We start from the raw sequence: 15,136 nt of genomic DNA on the forward strand, positions 1-15,136 counted from the left end.
CATTCCAAGACAAAGACAGAAAAGCATGTTGGAAAACAGGTACAGGGGGATAGAAGACACAGTAAGTACCTCCCAGGAGATAAAGATAAAGGGAGTAAATCTGACTCACGAATGAACAACACAAAACAAACGACGTTTCAGCCCTTGGCCTTTTTCAAGTAAACACAGAATACATTTATATTTATATTAGATTGTCATAATAATATAGGCGTAAATGTGTGTGTGTGTGTGTGTGCAATGGAAGAGAGAGAGACAATGAGATGACGTAACGATATCAAAACTATATATATATCTCAAGAATAAGGAGGGGGGGGGGGGGGGGGGGTTATTGAAGAATACTAGACAGCAATAGTGCTATTAGTGGTCCCCTACCTCCACTGTTAAGATATTGAAAAAAAAAAAGAGAGAGACAGACACAAAGAGGGAGAGAGAGAAAGAATGAAAATGGGAGTACGGGAATGGAAGGATGCGTTTCAAAGTTATATTTAAAATAGAGGAGAGTGATAAGTTAAATTTAAAGAAAAAAAATTTTTTAATTTAATTATCGAAGTGGTTATTTGTACTACCACTACAAATAGCGAAAACTACCGCTTTTCACTATTTGTACTCCCAGAACTCTTATGTGTTTAAAGTTGCAAACCACCGCTCCTTTACCTATTTGTAGCTACCTACTCCCAGCACTCTTATGCGTTTAAAGTTGCATTTGTGAGCTATCAAGGACCAGCCGACCCCAGCCTCCACTTTTCGCGGTCTGTCTTTGAGAAGTGTGAAGCAAAGAAAATGGCCCTCTCGGTAAACGAGACATTCTCATCTTTTCTCCAATTTGAAAACATTCGAAAATGAGAATAATGTACTTTTTATTAAAAAGTCAACAAAGAAGGTAAGTAAACTAGATACGACAATTTTTTTCCTTAATTAAGTGGCAACTCATTTCTCGTCATTCTCACTCTAACTCTATCAACTAAGAAGAGTACACCACCTCAAACATTTGTCAGTTCATATCTTTGCTTGCATGAGGTCTATTTTCATTTTGAAAAGTTCAAAGTGAACAACTAAATGACGCCGATTCAGTGGTGTATTTGGTCTATCTTCATGTGAATAAATATTTTATTATTGACTTTTCCAAAATTCCAATCGGCCATTCATTTGCATGTCGTGATCTATTTTTCCTTGATTTCAGCTGTCTCAGCTCTAAACTATACTTTTCTTTCTCAAAATAATTCATTTTCTGTTTGCAATGTATTACAGAGATGTTGATTTACCACATGTAAAAATTTGAAAGTTGTATCTGAATTATACGTGATTATCCATTGGGATGCTGTGCTTTTGTCACATTTTTTCCTAGTAGCCTAGTATTAATTAGAGATTTTCCACCACATAAACGGTCATAACTTTTTAACCAGTTGAGACAGAGCGATAATTTTTCACTCTAGTTAATGTTTCACTCCCCTTTATTTTTCTACGCTAAATTAATACCCATAGCCACTATTTTGAAAAATTCTTGCAAGTGACAAGTGCCTACTAAGAAGTTAAAGAAGAGGGTTGAACTTGAACCTGAACATGCTCCTTCTTCTTCTTCTTCTTCTTCTACTAATAACTACAACTAGATAGGTACTACTCCTCTCCTGAATGATCGGAACCGTTTAAGAAACTAAATTACGGGTTCCACCGGCGCAGCTCTCTAGACTTCCAGTCCCCCAGTGCCCAGTATGGGCGGGAGACCTTACCCCCGATGTTCCTCGAGCCTCGAGGTAGTTTCACTTTATAATTGTTTTAGCTTTTGAACTGTGGATCTTTTGTCAAACGTTTTATTTTAATTTTTCAAATTTAGTAGCACTTTAAAGGTCTGCGTTAGGTATAGCTCTGCTGTACTGTAACTGTAAGAGCGTAAGAATAACATGGTAAAAGTACTGTAAAAGTATGCTGATGACGGATGAAAATGATATTGACAATGAAATTATAATAAAAGAAGAACAATAGAACTTATAATCAAATCAATAAAGAAGCTTTAAAAAAATGAAATTTAAAAGAAGTAAGAAAAAACTGCCTCAAGAAGTGAAAAAAATTGTCCCTGTTGTTGAGATGTGAAGTGGACATAATCGTGTCTGTTAAGAATTAGAAGAAATGAAAGATGCCACTTTTTATTTTAAATGTAGATTGCACATTAGCAGAACACTAAAAAAAAAAGTAAAGAAAGAAAATCCAATGTGGCAACTTGGTTGCTAGTGAAAAAAGTAAAATTACTCCGCTCAGCATTGCTGCTGGTGTGATGTCTAGTGTTAGTTAGGTGTCACTATATTAGAGTGATATCTTGTTACTTCATATTTTCATTTTAAAACCTGTAGAACAACTTGATTGATTTGTAAATTTCCTTATATGACCATTGTTTTAGTTTTCCGCAGCCATTATAATTCAATTTGAAATATTGAAAGGTACTGGAGAGGAGTCTTAGCGGGGTTTTTTTTTTTTGTCTGTTAGTTTTAGTTATAGGTCATAGTGCAGGTCCAAGTGTTGGAAATGTACAATGTTTTATTTTTTATTTTAAGGTTAGTTGAAGGAATACTTTCCTTAGCTCAAGGAATGTGCAGAAGACCTCCCTATTTACTACTTACTACTACTACCCAAGTACTAATGCTAGACTACTTCTTCCGCCACCTCACTCCTAAACGGACTGACACCACAGGCAACTGATATTATTCTCTCTCTCTCTCTGAGTGTGTATCTGTCTGTCTATTTCTGCCCATCTCCCCTCTTTTTACTAATTAGTTTGTAGGTGTTTGGCAAATTCTCAAGAACAGCCAAGATATATGCGGCTGTGTGGCACTCACTTCCGGATTGGAAGGTCCTGGGGTCGAGCCTGATCAAGGACTCACATTCTCTCACTGTACTCATGTGTATGATTTCCTATCCGCTAAGAGCGTTGTCTGTCAGAAGAAAAACGTCGCCTAACGTTCTACTTGTTACGTGTTGCTGCTAGTCATGGATCCTTTGTAAAGTGCTTTGAGCATGTTTGGTGGATATTGCGGCTTATGAAAGCTCAATTCTTTTTTTAATATTTATATATATATAATAAAGATGCAGGATGATGACGGGCATGCGCTACTTTATGATGTAGTATAAACCATTCCTAATATATGATTTTGCTAAATAGGCCTACACTCAAATTTTACGAGTGTATCTGGTGGCAAATATTAGACACTCGTTGCCACTGTGATTTTGATGAAACTTGGCTTATACACAGATACATGAATTTTCCTAATACGGCTTCAAACATGCGATCTGAACTTCAATTTATAATGAAGTAATTTTTCTCAAATGACAGCTTGATTGAATGTGACAAGATCCTTTTACTTAATACAATTCAATTTAGTGTGGTCTGTAGTTGTTTGCCTAATATTAGAATGCACAGAATTTGAATTTTTATTGACTTTAAATATTGAAAACAACATGCCTTTGGCTTTCCATTTGTGCCATTCAGCTTTTGACCTAGTCCCTGATTTGAGTACCACGTCACAAATTTAAGTTCTTCGAGAAAACTCTCGACTTACTTTCTTATTCTTCTAACGTACTGAACTGTAACACCTTTGTCTCAGTTGGAGAAAATATTGCAATTTTTAACTTAATATTTAGGTGTTTATGTTATGATCTTTTATATTATTCCGTGTTTTTCAGCTTCCATCATATCACCCTGAGGAAAGTTGGCTAATTTATGACTTTTGTGTCTATGAATGCAAGCAGGGCAAAAAGCAATTGACTTCAAGCAAAGGAGTTCGCCCTAACCAGAGGTAGGAGGTTGTTTTTGGACGGGGGCAGGAGGTGTTTTTTTACTTTTACATATTTAAAAAAAAATGAAAATATTATATGCACAAGGTTATAATATTTCAGCATAACTCGGAAGTAAATTATCACCATCAGCTTTTCTATCTTGATTGCCAAGACAATTTTAATAAAGCAATCAAACTGATTCTGAATTTTAAAACATCCAGAGGAAGAGGCAATGTGTGCCTATCTGCAGCTCATTTACAGTCTTCAGTGGGCGGGCTGCACGATGTAATGCAGCAAGACAATAGTTCAACTATTACCAGAACAGTTTTAAAAAGTGAAAGACTTGATTTGTTCAAAAAATCTGATTGCGCTGGATTAGTATTATTATTGAATGTCTTATTAAGATTTATTTTCAATTGCTCTATAATCTGCATGTTGAAATCCTTCACAATTGAGGTATGCAAGTGACAACGCTATTAATATTTTATCATACTATGTTGTGGATAATTTTATTATTTTGTAATAAAAAGTTTTTCTTACCATGCAGGACTCTGAAATTAATACTGGCTTCTGAGGGTTACAGGGGCTAATCACAACCATGAAAATCACCCATGCGATAAATTGGTAAGACTCATTCATTTTATACTTATTTTCCATCGACATTTTGTCCCTGCAGTTTTTCGCTGCCGAAAATTTTACACTTGACAGCAATTAATTGCAAATTCTATTTTAGTCGCAATTAGACTCAATTTTTTTTATAAATATGTATTATTTTTTCTTTTCTTGTTACTTTATATTTTCAGTACTTAATTGTCCCTCCCCCTCCCACTATTGAGTGTAATATATAGTAATAGATTAGTTAGGTAAATGCACTGTTGACACCAGGACCAAATGTTTAAAGAACAACAGCCATTCCAACTCATATTTTATTACGATACATTCAAGGTGGCGCACTGAGATGGAGAGATGATGACCAGCTTGTGACAAAATTGACTGTTCCAGAATTTGTATTTTTTTTTTATTAAAAAAAAAATTTCTTGGAAGGGTTCTGGGCAGAGAGTTCACATTTTTCTATCCCTTATATTTGTTTTCCCTTTCCATGTTGCTCCCTGTCTTTGTTATGGATTAAGATTGCTCATTTTTTTCCTGGTCCTTGCGGGGGTCTTTAGTTGGGAGGCAGACAGTCAAATACAGTACCTTTCTTCTTGAGATGATTTTTTATACTGTAAATCATCTCTCTGTTATGTACTGTTATAGGTTTTGAATATTATTGCATTATGTAAATGTTTTAGCAGGATCCTTTGCTTGTGTCTCGGTGAGACTTTGAGGTAATGTCAAAATTGGTACATCTTTGAGGTGCTCGTGAAATCTACTGTTCCCTATTTATTGAATCAGTCACCATATCATCATCCTTTTTATAGTGTTGTAAGCGCTATTAAGTCCTGTAAGACAATATAAGCAGATCTAGGTGGTGGTATTTTTTTGGGTCTTTTTTTTTTTTTGTCTTTGTTTTTTTTTTTGTTCCAGATAAGGAATTTTAAGATTTGATGGTTGTCCATAGACTTTTCAAAATAAAATTTGACTTTGACTATGAGTACGATGCAGTTATAAGTGCTTGATTTCTGAAGACTAATTATAAATGGTGACCACTCTATTGCGTTTTTGTATGCCATGAAAATGTTACAAAGACAATGAAGCGACGTTTGTTGGGAATTCTGCAGTCATTCATTTAACCCTTGAATTTGATGAGCGCCTGTTGCATTTTAGTTCATTCAAGTATTTTAGAGTGACAAACACAACTCGTGCATTATGGGTTTATATGCAGATTTTTGTCTTTAAATTGTCAATAAAAAATAAATGCTTTTTATTGTTTTGTTAGCTGGCAGGTCTGAATTGAATGCTATTGCATACAATTTTGTACTTTTAATCTTTTTTCTTTTTACATTTAGCCATCCTCACTTTATCCGGAGAATCGCCTGCCCCTCGTGAATGAGACAGTGAAGGCTATGGCTAAAACAAAGGTGTCCACAACCCAACTTAGGCAATACATTCAATCAAGCCAAGGATAAAATGTATTGCCTAAAGATGTCGAAGATTTGCAGCGGAGATTGTTCAAGACTGATATTGACAGGACGGACGGTGAGACGGTACAGGAATTACTGAGAGAGATAGAGGAGGAAGGAGGTGTAACAAAGTTCAGTGTGAATGAGGATGTTGGTTTTGAGTATTTGTTTTAAGTAACGGGAAGAATGAGGCGTGATTTGAGTGTTTTTTGTGATGTGTTTGTTATGGATGCAACATACAAAGTAAATCGATATTTGTATCCACTTGTGAATATTATGTGCATAGATGATGAGGGTCATGGCGGGCGAAAGACTGGAAATCCATGACCAACCTGAAACTGACATTGTACCAGTATGACGTGTGACAAATACACAGGAAGGACTGTATCGAATTGTATCTTCAGTGACAAACAGGGTCAATAGCTTATTTCAAGTTATGGTAGAACATCAGTTTCTGCAAAGAATCTCCCAGTTGGAACAATTTTTGACTCTTGTCTCTGAAGATAAAGACTTTGACATTGTTGACATGACTGACTTAATACAGACAAATCCCCATTCTAACCCTCTTTCTGACTTTTCAGAGACACCAGACATTGTAAATGCACGTACTGACCAGAGACCACAGACATTATAAATACACACTCTGCCCAGACAGAGACCACAGAAGTTATGGACACACCGACTGACCAGACAGAGACCACAGATGTTATGGACACACAAACTGACCAGACAGAGAGACCAAAGACGTTATGGACACACAGACTGACCAGACAGGGACTCCAGATAACAGAGACATGCGACCATAAAGATGCCCTTGACACGACAGAGACAGTTAGACTGCGAAATTTTTCAAATGTGACTCTACACAGGAAATTTCATACAGAATTCCCTTAATACATTTACTCATTGTCCATTTGTAAAATTTATTTTCATGTAATAAACCACCAAAAAAGTAAATTTTTAACGTGGGTGGGGGCTGTCACGTTACTGTAGAACGAGCTTAAGTCTCAATGGGATATTAGCTTTAGGCAACCACAAGTTGGTATTTTTCAAACCTGTTGCTATGCTATCTTGTGATGACAACGTCTCTCAGTCGCCAAACGTCACTAGCTATCCTTCACATAATGCAGGGTTGGTTGTGTGAAGTACGTTTGGGGCCGGAAGATAGCAAGGCATAGTGCAGGCTACTGTACTGTGTCAGTCCGTGAACGGGTGACCAATTCATAGTACAGAGAAGGCAAATCTGTTACTATATGTCCCAATAAAAATATAACACAGAGAAGGCAGAAACTGTGTTATACAGGTCGGTACAGAATAAAACAAATATAACACAGGAGACCAAACACTGTGTTGTAGAATATCAAAATTTCAAAGGTGGTCGGTCAGTGACGAAATAAAAAGGGACATTATAAGTCGTAATATCACATCCCAATAAAAGCGTGTGACAGTAAAAAGGTGCCCGTTAACAATTGAGTCGGTCAAGTCTCTATCCAGATTCAAAAGGATAGTGCAAAGTCCTGTATGTAAAACAAATTTGAGAAGCATGGTTGTTCTCAATACTTGTTGGGTCGTGATCGGTATAGAGTGAAGTAGTGTTCATGCTACACATCTTCACGAAATATCAGAGCAATGCTGTGTCAAGATTACAGAGGAGCAAGAAGACAAGATTTGTTTGTGTGTCTTTATATGTTACGGAATAGGTACATTTTGGTTGTCAAAACTTTCATTTTTATTTTGACATTTTCTTGATCTTTTAAAATAAAATTATAATTTAATTTAATCAACAGACTTGTTTAATAATTTAAAGATATAGTTTTTTGTGGGGACCTTTTGTAAAATCATTAGTCTGATTGTAGTTGTAAATTTCTTTATATTCTAATGTCATAAAATCAGTGACACCACTGAATTCCTACCAGCGCTTTTACTCACTGAGTCCCTACCACCAGCGCTATTACTCACCCAGTCCCTACCACCTGGGCGGGGTTCCTGACCTCCAAATGTGGGCAGGGGGGTTCATACTGTGTCTTCTATCCCCTTATATCTGTTTTCCAACATGCTTTCTGTCTTTGTCTTGGAATGAGATTACTTGGTTTTGTCCTGGTCCTGGCCGGATCCCCTGGCTGAGAGGGAAGCAGTCGAATGTATAGTTAGTTTTGGGAGATGATATTTTTTTCATTGTAAATCATCTCTCTGTTATGTACTGTATTATGTTTTATTTACATATTATATTTGATTTGTTAACATTTGAGTGTATTCCTCTTAGTCGGGACCTGTGCTTGTGTCTGGATGAGACTTTTAGGTGATCTTAAACTGAGTACTTTGATGGTGTGCTCTTGGAATCTACATCTGTTTCCCATTTGAACAAATTCCCCTTTGTCTTACCTTTTCTTGGGTGCTTTAATTGAATTCTATAACTTTTTACTATCCCATTTCTTCCTTTTTACTGGCGCTGATATGACCTTAATGTGTTGCAAGCGCCGTAAAACCCTCAAAAACAAATAAATACACAAACAGTCCCTACCAGCAGCGCTTTTACTCATTGAGTCATAGAGCTTTTACTCACCGAGTCCCTACCACCAGTGCAATTACTCACCGAGTCCCTTCCACCAGCGCTTTTACTCACTGAGTCATAGAGCTTTTACTCACCGAGTCCCTACCACCAGTGCTATAACTCACCAAGTCCCTACCACCAGTGCTATAACTCACCAAGTCCCTACCACCAGCGCTTTTACTCACTGACACTGTCCCTACCACCAGTGCTATTACCGAGTTATAGAGCTTTTACTCACTGAGTCCCTACCACCAGTGCTTTTACTCACCGAGTCCCTACCACCAGCGCTATTACCGAGTCATAGAGCTTTTACTCACTGAGTCCCTACGACCAGCGCTATTACTCACTGAGCCCCTACCACCAGCGCTTTTACTCACCGAGTCCCTACCACCAGCGCTATTACTCAGCGAGTCATAGAGCTTTTACTCATCGAGTCCCAACGACCACCGCTTTTACTCACTGAGTCCCTACGACCAGCGCTATTACTCACTGAGTCCCTACCACCAGCGCTTTTACTCGTTGAATCCCTATCACCAGCACTTTTACTCGCCGAGTTCCTACGACATGGCTATTACTGAGTCCCTAACCAGCGCTAATACTATTAGCCACCAAATCCCTACCACCAGGGGGGACAATATAAGCTCAGATTAGACCCCAAAAATTCTTACAGTGATGCAGAAAAAAACAACGAACAGATCTCTTTCAAATTTACACAAAATGTTTCTTACAACAAGATGGATAGGTTTAGCAATAGTCTTGAAAATAAATTTTTCAGAATTTTTTTTCGATTTCTTAGTGAAAATTTGGTGTGACATGACAGGAAAAAAAATTGATTTAAAAATTCAAAAACTGCTAAATTTTTGTTTAGCCCAAAACCCAACCATCATGATGCAAAACACATCATAAGAAAAATTCTGACCAAATTTGAAGACAATCTGATGTGAATGTTAGAAAATCAGAGAATGACGCACAATGAAATTTTGAGAAAATGAAAAATTTGTCTTTAATTTGATAATAAAGCTAATTATGCAGACAAAGGCCAACATTCATCAAGTATAACCAATATGGAACAAGAAAACAGTAATATTTTATAAATTGATCAAATTCTGAAAAAAATTATAAACGATTCGCTAACCCATACCTCTAAGAAAAAAAATTGCGAAATAATTTAATATCTGCTGTTATTCACCAAAAAATTACTTTAGTGGTCAAATATGCTTTATAGTTCTAAAATTCTTTAATTATATCTCATGAACTAATAATGTAATGTATAATTTGATGCTAAACACCAAAAATAACAATTAAAAAAAAAAACTTTTTTAAGGGGCAACATAAGCTAAAATTAGACGTAAAACCCTAAAATTTCTAACATACATGCACCAAAAACTAGCATAAAAATTTCTTTCAAATTTAAACACAATGTTTCTTTCATAAATAGCTATATCATGAAAACTCTTGGAATAATTTTTTTAGAATTTTTATTTGATTTCAACTGAAAATTTAGCGCGGATCGACAGGAACAAATGAATTTTAAAATTTATAAAATTGCTAAATTTTAATTTACCCCCAAACACTTACATCATGATGTTTTTTTTTTGTTTGTTTGTTGCTTTAGGTCTCTTCCAACACAATTGAGGTTATATGAGAGACCGCTGAAACAAAAAAACAAGCAATCTAACAAAAATAGTACAAATGTCAATCAAAATCATAACCTAAAGATATCATCATAAGCTAAATTATAAATAACCAAGAACAAACAGGCAGAGGATTTACAGGAAAAAAATATCCCCTGTCAAAAATACAATCACAAACCAAAGAAGCAGGATAGGCTAGTAAAGAGAAGAAGAAACGACATCACTATCGGATCGTACACCCATGCGAACATCATAGGTATATGATTCAAGGGTGATGCTCCCATCCAACCACCCTCACATCATGATGTAAAACACATCATAGAAAAGATTCTGAATAAATTTGAAGATAATTTAAAGGAAAATGATTGAGGTAGGATTGCTAGAAAATCAGACAAATGACATAAAACAGACATTTGAGAAAGCGCAAGCTTTTTCTATAATTTGACATAAAGTTAAAAGGCTGATTTTGCAGACAACTAAAAGAAATGATCCATCAAACTTTCAAAATATGACCGTAATAGGACAAGAAAACGAAAATTTTGTAGATTGATCTAAGTCTAAAAAAAATTATAATCAGTTCACTAACCCATACCCCTTAGATAAAAAAAAATGCTGTAAAATTGATTTTTTTACGCCCAGAGATAAAATAATTTTGTGGTCAAATATGATGTCATACCTTATGAATTCATCATTATAATCACAAAACCTAATTATTTACTGTATACAATAGGTTATACAGATGATTTCTAGATATATTAAATGATTTTTCAAAATATGATATGGCACGCTATCCTCATTTTTCATTTTTTTTATTCTACTTGAGAGACAAGTCGTATAAAATTAGATATCTAGTCAAGTTGAACTGCAAAATCAATTCTATTTTAGACAATAAAACAGTTAAATAGTGCACTAGCTCTGAATAAAAAGCAATTTGCTTTCCCAAACCCTTGAAAATCTTACAGAAAAAGTCAACACTACTTGTTTGCCACCACTTTTTTGTAGTTCCACAAAGAGGGTTGATCCTGCTCTGGATGGAAAAATTGAAATAAAAAAGAGACACATTTCATTAGCAATTTTTGGAAATGGCATTATTGTCATAAAATGCATTTGTCAAAGACATAGCAATTTTTAAAAAATGATCATTATTCACACCAACACACTTGAAATTTCATTGGTTTTACATCCATAGAACAAAACTCTTGGCAACAAACTATAGTCTGTCGTTAAGTTAATACATTCAGTAGTAATTCAATTCAAATGATGCTTTGCCATTTTCATTTAGAAAAATGAGCATTTATTTTATTGATCACCAATAAAAAATGTAAAGGCGCAATGGAGATTTGAAAACATTACTAACCATTGTCAAAAAGTGCATGCAGACACTCTGGTCTGCTGGCCCAGATGATGGTTTGCTGATTGATGAGTTTTGCCACAGGCAAAGGTTTGCCTCAACACACCTTGCCAGAATAGCCCTTGAGCCAGCATCTTTATGGATTGTCAGGACACCAGTAACGTCAACAGTGTTCTTTCATGTTAGCTGTCGATGAAAACAAAAAATTAAATTAAATTCACTACAGCAAAATAGGCACATACATGCCAATGCTAAAGTTTATAACAGCAACACTTCGCATGTTGAACGGGACATAACGTCTGTTAGGCGATATTACAATTACTTCGGACAGAGACAACGCAGTTAACGGCCAAGTACACATTTTACAACTGAGTCCGGTGAGAGAAAGTGAGCAAAGTGCCTTTTCCAAGGGCTCAACTATGCGCCGAGCGAGGCTCGAGCCCAGGACCTTCCGGTCCAAAAGCGAGTGTCATACCACTACGACATAGCCGTACGTAATTTTTAAAAATATAATAAAAATAATCACACTAATATAATTATCTCACATTGTCATCATCATAGGCATTTCAAAACTACTAATAATACTACCACTACAGATATCTTATCATTATAAAATATTTCTCTCTCTCTCTCTCTCTCTCTCTCTCTCTCTCTCTCTCTCTCTCTCTCTCTCTCTCTCTCTCCATGAACATAACATACAAAACCCAATTTTCCGATATAAAAAAACAGCCCCCCCCCCCCCCCCCAAAAAAAAAAAAAAGTTTTGAAAAAGTATGGACGATGTGTCGGCCATAATAAAGATAATAACAATAACTGAATGAAAAGTATTTTTTTAAAGGACCCTGAGCCTGGAATGTCGTGAGTACTCGAAACCTCTTGATCGTGATAAAATTAGCAACCTTTTGACTGGGGATCAGGGCCTTCTAAAAATAGTATCGGGCCTGTCCAACCGAATTGCGCGAGTTCTCTGCTGGGCTTAAAAGTTAAAACCCCGCGAAAGGACCCTGAGCCTGGAATGTCGTGAGTACTCGAAACCCCTTGATCGTGATAAAATTAGCAACCTTTTGACTGGGGATCAGGGCCTTCTCTGGGGATCGAACATTGAAACACCTGGTTTTAATCGCCTGACATGGAAGGATGATTTAAATTATTTGGGGGGGGGGGGAATTAGTATTTCAATTTTTTTTAAGCCCTGTTATTGTTATTTTTCACAAAATAAAGTAATAAAGTTAAGTAATTCGCGGTAGCGACAAATGTGTCGTCAGCTGATGCACAATCAACAAACACACAACCCCAAAGCATGTTTAGTTATAAAAATAAGAAATGAATTAAAATGTGCATTTCGTATGCTTACCTTGTAAACTGAGTATTCTGTGACTTGAAAAGAGTGAAGAATTACCAAAGTCCGTCAAAATCAACTTGTAATAATAGTTATAATGTGATTGTGATGAGATGAAGTGGTCACTTTTTGACTTCCAGACTTCCAGATAATTCATTGTATATTGCAGTTCTATCCGTATAAAATGTTATATTTTTAGTAATTACGCAAATTCTATTTTTAGTAAGAGTACAAATAAGCTCTGGCGTTATTTGCAGTGGTAGTACAAATAAGCGTAGCCTTTAATTATATATTATAAGTACCTCCCTACCCACTATGGGAAGTCAGGAACCCCACCCAGAAAATAATATTCAGAAATTCAAAGCTCTTTCAAATCCGTAAACAAATTTTAATAAAATCAAATCAAAAAAGGTATAAATTTACAAAATCATTTCTTCAAATTTATTTAATCATAATTACAATATTCGCATAGGTATCAATTGTTCATGGATCATATGATATATTTTTTTGTTTTGTTTTTAAGGGTTTTACGGCGCTTGCAACACATTTAGGTTATATCAGCGCCAGTAAAAAGGAAGAAAGTGGGATAGTAAAAAGTTGTAGAATTACAATTAAAGCACCCAAGAGAAAGTAAGACAAAGGGGAACTGGGAACAAATATGGATCAGATGTAGATTCCAACAGCATACCACCAATGTACTTAGTTTGAGATCACCTATAAGTCTCATCTGAACACAAGCACAAAATCCAGCAAAGAGGAATACACTCAAATGCTTATGTTTTTTGTTTTTGTTTTTAAGGGTTTTACGGCGCTTGCAACACATTTAGGTCATATCAGCGCCAGCAAAAAGGAAGAAAATGGATAGTAAAAAGTTCTAGAATTACAATTAAATCACCCAAGAGAAAGGAAGACAAAGAGGAAATGGGAACAAATAGGGATCAGATGTAGATTCCAAGTGCATACCACCAATGTACTTAGTTTGAGATCACCTATAAGTATAAGTCTAATCCAGACACAAGCACAACATCCAACAAAGAGGAATACACTCAAATGCTTACATTATACATTAAAAATAACAAATATAATAATACATACCAGAGAGATGATTTACAAGGAAAAAAATATCATCTCCCAAAACAATAACTATGCATTTGACTGTTTCCCTCCCGGCAAGGACTCCGGCCAGGGCCAGGACAAACCAAGTAATCTCATTCCAAGATAAAGACAGAAAGCATGTTGGAAAACAGATATAAGGGGATAGAAGACAAAGCAAGTACCTCCCTGCCGGCTATGGGAGGTAGGAACCCCACCCAGCAAATGCTTACATTATACATTCAAAATAAATATAATAATAATACCTAACAGAGAGATGATTTACAAGGAAAAAAATATCATCTCCCAAAACAATAACTATGCATTTGACTGTTTCCCTCTCGGCCAGGACTCCGACCAGGGCCAGGAAAAAACCAAGTAATCTCATTCCAAGACAAAGACAGAAAGCATGTTGGAAAACAGGTATAAGGGTATAGAAGACACAGTATGTACCTCCCTGCCCGCTATGGGAGGTCAGGATCCCCACCCAGGATCATATGATAGAAATTGCAATATACAAGATACTGCCAAATGGCGAGAAATAAATGATGCATATTAATGTCAATGTTTCAGTATCAGCATTTTAATATGTATTGGGGTTTTTTTTTTATTATTGACACATTTCAGATTTCATCAAAGGGTTTTTTGCAACAGGTGAGAATTTATTCAAGTTTTGATAGCTATCAGTTGTAATACTGTGCAGCCTTTGGTAGCTGAGCTATGATGCCATCATTAGAAAAGGATAATTTTGACGTAAATCAAAAATAAATAAGTCACGTGGAGCTTAAAATTGGAAGATTGCGCAAACACACGATCATAAGTAAGATATAGGAGAAAAAAATTTAATAAATTTGGAAAAAATGGCAAAAATCGTTTGATGAAATCTTACATTGCTTTGGAGTTATTTAAACCTGAAATGTGATAGTAATAAAAAAAATTTTAAAACCCACACTTTAGGTCCTGCTAAATTTAGAAAACAAATATATAAGTTTATCGGTCTTTAATATCAAAAAATGATTTTCTTATCAAAATTATGTCACAATTTTTACTAAGAACAGCAATGGTGGATTGTAATCAATGAAGCTGAGTCGCATCGCTTTAATGCAGGTTATAGACACAGCCAAACCTGACCATATAAGGATAAAATAAGTAGTGATAACGTCTTATTTATATAGTCTGGGAGATATAAAGATAATTTAACACCTATGATTTTTCATCTCCTCAGAAGTAATTTTAACTCGAAATAAAAATAATCATGACGATAGTCTTACTCGTAGTTTCATCTTGAATTGATACATTGATATGTAAAGACATCAAAACGCCACTATGTAGATAGTTTTT

General features: G+C 35.6%; 2 long non-coding RNA genes across 2 annotated transcripts; one reads left to right on the top strand and one right to left on the bottom strand.

Annotated features, from left to right (window-relative positions):
- Positions 1-699: 699 nt before the first annotated feature.
- On the top strand, positions 700-7,608 carry LOC144967875 (uncharacterized). Its single transcript, XR_013644475.1, has 4 exons — positions 700-880; positions 3,673-3,785; positions 4,313-4,389; positions 5,715-7,608. It is a non-coding gene; the product is annotated as an uncharacterized LOC144967875 (long non-coding RNA).
- Positions 7,609-9,352: 1,744 nt separating this feature from the next.
- LOC144967874 (uncharacterized) lies at positions 9,353-12,934 on the bottom strand. Its single transcript, XR_013644474.1, has 3 exons — positions 12,719-12,934; positions 11,371-11,550; positions 9,353-11,040 (listed from the first exon to the last, which is right to left on the bottom strand). It is a non-coding gene; the product is annotated as an uncharacterized LOC144967874 (long non-coding RNA).
- Positions 12,935-15,136: the final 2,202 nt, after the last annotated feature.

This window comes from Berghia stephanieae, chromosome 3 (assembly GCF_034508935.2).
Source record: "Berghia stephanieae isolate SIO BIC M18660-M18661 chromosome 3, UCSD_Bste_1.3, whole genome shotgun sequence".
Classification (NCBI taxonomy): Eukaryota; Metazoa; Mollusca; class Gastropoda; order Nudibranchia; family Aeolidiidae; genus Berghia; species Berghia stephanieae.